At 41.4% G+C, this 8,376-nt stretch overlaps 1 non-coding gene across 1 annotated transcript; it reads left to right on the plus strand.

Annotated features, from left to right (window-relative positions):
* Positions 1-431: 431 nt before the first annotated feature.
* On the plus strand, positions 432-569 carry LOC115030987. The gene has a single exon (XR_003836579.1). It is a non-coding gene; the product is annotated as a small nucleolar RNA SNORA48 (small nucleolar RNA).
* Positions 570-8,376: the final 7,807 nt, after the last annotated feature.

Raw genomic sequence — 8,376 nt, forward strand, 5'->3', positions numbered from 1 at the left:
AAATTTTATGAAACTTTTAACTGTCTCCCAGATGAGGTTTAGCAGGCACTAAGCCCAGTTGGTATTTAGTGATGTACAGAAGGCTCAGTTACAAACATTTTTGAATGTTAATTTTCTGGGGATCACACAGGAGCACCAACACTTCTGTGGCTCGGCCTATGCTATCTTGAATAGGAAGATAGGCCAAATTGTGTTCTGCCTGACTGCTTGCCTTGGGATTAATGGAATTCTGACCATTAACATAATGGAGCTGCAGATCCCCCTGTAGCCCACACTCATGTCTTCTCACCCCTGTGTCATTTCCGCCACTGCCATCTCTGCTGAGAAAGCCTAGAAGTACAGGTTGCATTTAGTGGAGTCCCCAAGGCCTGTATAGAACCAACAACCAGGTGGTGAAATGTCACCCATAGAAATATGTTTCTGCCTACCCCTATCCTTGCAATGGGCAGAGACACCGAGTTGGTGGTGTTTTTATAGCAGTCAGAGGCAGAGCAAATGGCAGTCCCTTGTTCATCCTAGCGTGTTGCCTGGCTTAGTGGTCAAAGCTGTTTTATGCTTAAGACACATTAAAATTAAATTAAATTAAATATCCAGGAAGTACAGTGTGGGAGGAGGAAAATGGAAGACAGAGACCTTGTGTTCCTACATGCCACATGGTGAGAGTGAGGAAAGACTTGCCCTTCACCCCATGGCATACATGGGCCATAGACATACAGAGTTCTGCCTTCCACCACCCAGCACAGTGAGGGAGGAGGAAGACAAAGAGAGACCTGCACTTCTGTGTCTGCTTGCTGGCATGCCAAGCAGCATGACAAGATGTCCCTCAAGGGCCCACCCATCACATGGCCCTTCTGCATCGAGCAACCACATGGTACAAGAATATTGTGAGGAGCCACCCTTGCAATCGCCATTACAAGATGGCCCTGATATCCGGTGTTCTGACTGGTAAACAAGGAGTCTGCGCATGTGCTGGGGTATTTTTCCATTCCTTGTGCCCTGCCTGTCCCGTGGCGTCATCTGGGCTGATAGTGAGCAACCAGTCAGGGTGAAATACATCTCCAACAGCTCTTGTGGTCTATAAAAGGGACGGGTTTCCTGTGTTCTGGGCCTCCTCCCCAGAAGCTGATCATCTTTCTCTCGAGATGCATTAAAGCTTTGCTGCAGAAGGATCTGAGTATGTCCTGTGTGTGTGTCCTCACCGGCAAGACTCCTTATCACACAGACACAGAATATGGTAGGCAGATGGAAGAGAAACAGAAGTGAACCAGCTAGAGTACTATGAAAGTGGAAAGGAATAGCCTGGTGTGAATGGCCAGCCTCACTATCTGGGGTTGTGGTGAGATTCGAGCCCAAGACGCTGCTTAGAGTCATGGTTGGGTTCATGGCTATGTAGCAGCAGAGGTTAGTGTTGATGTCTGTGGCTCATGTTACCACTAAAGAACATGGGGATGCTCTTGGTCCAGGAAGCCACTGTGGACCACATGGATGTCTAAACACTGTGTAGAAGTGACCCCTCCCCTTACTACGTGCAGTGTGCTCTAGAGAGGTGGTCCCACCTCTCAGCAAAACAGGCCCTGCCCCTCAGCCAGTCAGCACAGTAGAGCTGGCCCTAGAGGCAGGGGTGTGGGTGAACAGGCCTGCGGGAGAGCTGGCTCAGCTACTGCACTGCAGCACTTGGGAGAGTGGGGCCAACTCTGTAACTGGGGAGCACAGTGGAGCTGGCTCTGGAGGTGTGGATATAGGTAAGCTGGCTGGAGAGCAGGAGAGCAGGAGAGCAGGAAGGCTGGTCCTGTCTGCCAATGAAGGCATTAGGTGACCTAGCCTCAGCAGTGCTGGGGGCTGGCCCTGGTGGTGCGGATAAGGGAGAGATAATGTGGTAGCCAGGGCTTACGAGGGTGGTATGGAATTTCTGAGGCTGCAAAGACAGTGCTTCCTTAAGGAGGAACTGGTGAGGAAATTATGGATTCTGTTGAAGATGAAGAACACCCAAGTTAAACCATCACAGAAGTACTGCTGTCACAGAGAGATTGCAGTGTTTTAGACACTGAAGCATGCTCAGACCAGCTGAGTTGGAGGTTCTGTAGGCTCTCATGTATTATTCCTTGTGTGTGGTTTAACTGTAAAACCTTTGTTACAGAACCCAAGCTTTCCAGTTCTTTAATAGATTTGTAATAAATTATTCCCTGTCTTTAAAAAAGGAGTCAGCTTTGGGCATTTAAGGCTGCAGCCCAATGGTAGAGGTTTTGCCTAGCAAGTGAAGGCCTTTGGTTCAAGCTCTTGAACTGCCAAAACGGTTAAAAATATAAGGAGTTTCATTATCACGGAGAATAACTGTTTTCCAAATAAGAAACTGCTTGAGTCCTTCTTGCTAAGGAGTGCTGAGAGCTATTCATAGCTGTTTGCTCCCTTTTGATCACCTACAAAATTATACGCATATTTCTTTTTATATTCAAGAAAGCATCTTTTCATTATTTGAATTCATGTAAATGTATTTTTAATGGTTGGCTTTACTGTATATTTTAGTATCAACAAGTCCCTTTGAAAATATATTTTTTCAATTAAGACAGAAAACAGAAGTTTCTCTGTGAGTATGCATGTAATTATGTTTTGTTTAACATTTCTCAAGAGTATTTAAATGCTCATATGATAAAGTTCCACAAAATAGACAAGTAAATGCAATTACAATCCCTAGCACTGTTTGTTTCCTAAGTACCCATTCATTTGCTATACATTTTCTTTTCAAATTTGTTTTATATTTAAGTGAGTTAGAAATATCTAAACAAATTTCATTGGACTTGGTTACCTGGAGAAGGGGTGAGATAAGGGGAGATGGATACTCACTAGGAAAAAGAATTCTGAGCAGTTACCACTAATGCACAGAGATGGATTTGCTTCAAGTAACAGTCTTTCGATATATTTCTTAAAATAAGCACAGAATGATCGGTCTACAACGATCAAGAAAGAATGAAATAAATGAAATTTAATTCTTATTTATACATAGCAACTATTTCAGAAAATTGGAGATTAGTTAAATGGAGACTTTTCTGGTTGGGGTTTTGTTATTTCTCTTTTGGTTTTTGGTTTTGTTTGTCTATTGGTGTAGTTATTGTTTTGTTTCTTTGCAGTGGAGCTTCACAATGTCCCTTGGCCTGGTCTCAAATGTGATTGCTAAACTTGCTTGTTAACTAGACTGCGACTGAACTCAGTGAAAAGCCACTGGTTGAACAAGCCTGTGAGGGATTTCCCGACCTAAAATGTGGACAGCACCTCTGGTAGTAGCCTCCATGAGAGGACATGGACAAAGCCCATCCTTCCTGCCTGCTTGTTCCCACTCTTGCTGGCCAGTCCACCTCCACTGCCACTTAGGCATTCCCTTGGTGGTACTAGAACCAATTTATTTTTGAATCCCAGTGAAGATCAGCAGCTCTCCAGGACTCCAACTGCATATTGAAACTGCTGAGACATCTAGCCTTAAGGACTGCACAACTGCCTGATTCTCAGCCTTTCCACATAAGCCAATTAATATGGGATCTCCCCATATTAATATATATTCTATAAGTTGCATCCCTTTAGATAACAGACTGTCGTACAAAGAGTAGGTCTTGTCTCAAATCCGAAAATTGTGAAGAAGGCAGCATTAACGATATGTGATTCCAAGCACAAGGCTAGTGCCTCTATTAAGGTAAAAGCCTTTCAACACTAACACTTTGGCTTCTTTGAAGTGCATGTTTTCAGCTCCCTTTCATATAGCCCTTGTGCATTTTACTGAGGAGTTTAAAGTACTATTTTCCTCCTTCTGTCGGTGTGGGGCCTGGGAGCCATGAAGCCATGGAGAGTTGGCCTTGAGAAAGAGTTGGAACAACTTGTGTCCAAACCTAGGAAATTTTGTCATGAGATCTGCAAGAGTAAGATTGCTTCCCCTACCACCCAGTCAGGGTAGGTGGACCTAGCCCTGTGCCCCAACCTTTGCCCCACTGGAGGAGATCCTGTTGCCTGGTAGCCAGGTTAAACTTCCTCTTCCCTTAAACATCATATCAGGTAACACCTGGAATTCCTCCTTATGCAAATGAGGCATCCCCAGCACCTTGGCTCAGGCCAATGACCTACACTCACTCCCCCATAGCTCAGCCCTGACTCATACCTCAAAGTTTTAAATAGCCTTTATCCCTCCCATTAAAATGAGATTTCTCACTGAAGCTGCCTCCCAAGTGTTTGATCTCACAGCTTAAGGTCTCTTGGTCTCCTTTGTGCTACCTCCCTTGCCCACTCAGAATTCACAGGTTGGGGAGACAGAATCTGCACAGTGTCTTGGTATCACATTTTTCTTCTCACTGTGGCCTGCTCACCTCAACACAAGTCTTTGCTAGGTAGGAGGAGAATCTGCAGTTGGGATGTTAAAACGAAGGGTTAGAGTCTGCAGCATCTTCTAAGCCTGCTCCTGACAATCTGGGTACTTAAATTTCAAAGAGAAGCCTGTTGTATTTCTACCTGGCAACTCTAATAGTGGGATGAAGTGAAAGTTTCCTTACCCTGAGACTCACCAGTCTATATGTGTTAGGATGGTTTTTTTTTGTTTTGATGTTTCTATTTAATTCAGATAGAAAAGGTAGGGTAAAATACACCTATCACACCAGCATCCAAGAAATTAAATAGGAAAACGTCAGGCGAAGAGTGAGCCACACTACATAGAAATTTAATGTCACAAGAATCCAAAAATAAAGACAAAAGCAAAGCCTTAAAATAACACAGTCACTTATAGCAAAAGAAGAGTACGAACTCTTTTGTTCCCATCTACTATGTTACAGGAAATCTTATTCAATGAATGAAGTAAAAACTAAAATATGAGTGAGTAGCCTTGCTAGTAATTTTTCTGTTGTTTTTGTTCTTCTTTGTTTGTTTATTTGTTTTTAGCATGACTAATGGGCAAAATGTAACATCTGACTAAAAAAAAAAAATTCATCTGAGCAAATATTAGGTTCAATAGGACCACAATAAGAACATGTGTAATTTAGCAGGTAGGCAACTTTGAGCATTTAACAGTAGTGGCTTTCAGAGCTTCATCTCTGTTTGCAAGGCTTATTGAAATAATCTCTGCTGATCTCCTGTCATAGCATAACATTTTTGTGTATTTAGTACAGCTTCCTGCTGTCTGTGGAAAAAAATAAAGAAAGAGTTCCAATCAAGAAGTGAAATTGTATAAAACAAAAAAGTGAATGTGCGGCTTAAAACTGGTTTTGTTGTTTGTTATTTTTCCAATTACATAACTAAGATGGCAAGAAAAACTTTACAATCTATAAAGCAGATGTACAATAGACTTCCATGAAGTGATCACATATTTAAAACATGGGGAAATAGAATTTCCTAGATTTCTGTGGAGGAGAGGCTTGGAGTCAAGATTGGGTGAGTTCACATACAATAGACCTGCTCCATTGCCCAATGTGTGAATCAATATTGCAAGATTGTATGATAAATCACTGCTATTCAATCTAGTCCACACAAGTATAAACAAGAACATAGCAAATGACTAAGAAATTATTGCCAGACTGTATTTCCAGAACTATTGAAATTATTTCACACAGAATATTACACCTATCAAATCTTACAGGGAATAGGAAATTTGGAAGTACGAACACTGCCTGATACCTTCATTAGAAACTATATTAAATCTCAGGTTATTAAAGGGACATGTTTGGTCTTAAAAGAAATGAGCAAACTAAGCTTGTTCTATGATACCATAACTACAATCTTCTTGTTGCATTATTTCCAGGCAGGTGGTTTGCCAAGGCCACACCCACCCAAGCCTCCATACCATCAGGACTGGAAAATCCCTCCCACTTCCAACGTCCAAGTTCTATCTTTTTTTTTAATTAGGTATTTTCCTCATTTACATTTCCAATGCTATCCCAAAAGTCCCCCATACCCCCCCACTCCCCTACCCACCCACTCCCATTTTTTGGCCCTGGTGTTCCCCTGTATTGGGGCATATATAAAGTTTGCATGTCCAATGGGCCTCTCTTTCCAGTGATGGCCGACTAGGCCATCTTTCGATACATATGCAGCTAGAGACAAGAGCTCCAGGGTTCTGGTTAGTACATCATGTTGTTCCAACAATAGGGTTGCAGATCCCTTTAGCTCCTTGGGTACTTTCTCTAGCTCCTCCATTGGGGGCCCTGTGATCTATCCAATAGCTGACTGTGAGCATCCACTTATGTGTTTGCTAGGCCCTGGCGTAGTCTCACTAGAGACAGCTATATCATGGTCCACTTTAATTAACCAAAAACAATAGAGACTACTGTTGAATTATGTTTCCTTGACTTTGTTTTAGCATAGTTATTTACCTGATAAAAGTTCTTTGAAATATTAAAATAATTAGCTTTTTGAAAATTTTGAAAACTTGTATTTTTATGCATTTAATCATGCAGCAAAGTTTTTTTTAAAAGATTTCTTAATATATTTTATGTATGTGAGTACACTATTGGTCTCATCAGACACACCAGAAGAGGGCATCGAATCCTGCCACAGATGAGCTGTACACATGAGCAATCATGTGGTTGCTGGGAATTGAACTCAGGACCTCTGAAAGAGCAGTCAATGCTCTTAATTGCTGAACCTTCTCTCAAGCTCCTCTCCATAATTTTATTAGCTACCCACTATGTGGTGCTCAGAAAGTAACTCAGACATTTTTTATTCTAGAATGGGAAACCAACAAGTAAGCAGGCAATTCAGTACGTGCTGCCTTATGAGGTAACAGCCAAATGGTGACAAATCTTTTTAACTATTGGGCTTAGATTGAAGCTGAGACTAGTCAGGACAGTCATTCTAGTCTAAGTGAGTGGTAGAGTGCTTTGTTAAAGGAAATTGAGAAGCAGATGAGAGGAAAGAAGGGGTTCCCAAATAATGTGAGTTCTTCATGTTTTGAACCAGCCCACTGAAGAGTGGGGACATTAGAATGATTTCGGTATAGCTGGTGCTTGGATATGAACAGAGACTATCACAGAAGGTAAAGCTAAAGGGATAAGCCTTAATTAGACTTACCAAGGTCAAGTTAAAAGAGGCCAAAACAACTCAGTAATAGACATTATTATGTACATTACATAAACAGGATTTTGAGATTCAAGTTCACGTGTGATGTTTCCAACCCAAGCAGTCTCTGTTGTGCTCTGGGAAAGATGCAGAAGGTGCCTATGCATGGAGCAACAGAGCTTAATAAAGGGATAGTTTGCAACAACGAGGATGAATGTGCCGATATCAACACAGTCCCATCTAAAGAGAAAGTGTTTACTGTAACTCTGCTTAAAAACAACAAAAAGAGCAAGTCTGCATGTAGGAAGTATCTTTGAGGAGTTATTAGAGGAAAGTCCCTTACTCGGTGTGGGTGGCACAAGGAACTAAAAACTTTGATGTTATTTGAAATTGAGACATCCAACTGCAAGGCAGAGGGTAACAAGAGGATGGGGTGGGGTCCATTAGTATTGTCATAAGTCTAAAGCATGGTAATAAAAGTGAGCAGATCTAAAGAAGCAAATTTGACAAGCCAAAAAGCAGGCAAACTTGAACTCAAGCCTAATTGTGTTTTTCCTATTCCCAGAGCACTAGAATACAACTGTTTAAAAATGAAAAAAATATCAAGTTAAATTAATCATAAACAATAGTGTATACTGGCAAGGCATATTAATTTGACTTTATTTTGATAATGTAGTTATTTATCTGATAGGAGCTTAAAATGATAACCTAAATTTTTGAAATTTTGAAAAGTTGTGTTTTCGAATGTGTCTTTGCCAGGACTGAAGAGATAGATCACTGCTGAAGAGCACTTTTTGCCCTTATAGAAACACAAGTTCAGTTCCTGGCACCTACATGTAGGCTCACAACCATGGGTGACTATAGTACCAGAAGATCTGGCAACTTTTTTCTGAATTCCATGTGTGTGATGGCTATTCTTGGTTGTTAACTTGAAAATATCTGAAATGACCTACAATCCATAAGTAGAGGGCACACCATAAGAAGATAATAAACCTTCAGTACAGATCCTGAGGCAGAAAGACACATGCCTTTAATCTGGGCCACACCTTTTGCTGGAAGCCTATGTAAGGACATGGAAGAAGGAAGGTCATGTTCTTTTTCTCATTGCCCTAGCTATGATAGCACATCCATTTCTTCACTGGCACTGGAGATTATTTCTTGAGGATTCCAGCATATACAGAAGATCAGTTGGGACACTCAGCCTTATGGATTGAGCAACTGCTAGATTCCTGGACTTTCTATTCACAGCTAGTCATTGTTAGATTAGCTGTATTGCTAATTTTCATTCCAATAAATTCCATATATACATATATGCGTATGTGTGTTGTGGGTCTGTGTGTGTGTGTGTATGTG

This window comes from Mus caroli, chromosome 4 (assembly GCF_900094665.2).
Source record: "Mus caroli chromosome 4, CAROLI_EIJ_v1.1, whole genome shotgun sequence".
NCBI lineage: Eukaryota > Metazoa > Chordata > Mammalia > Rodentia > Muridae > Mus > Mus caroli.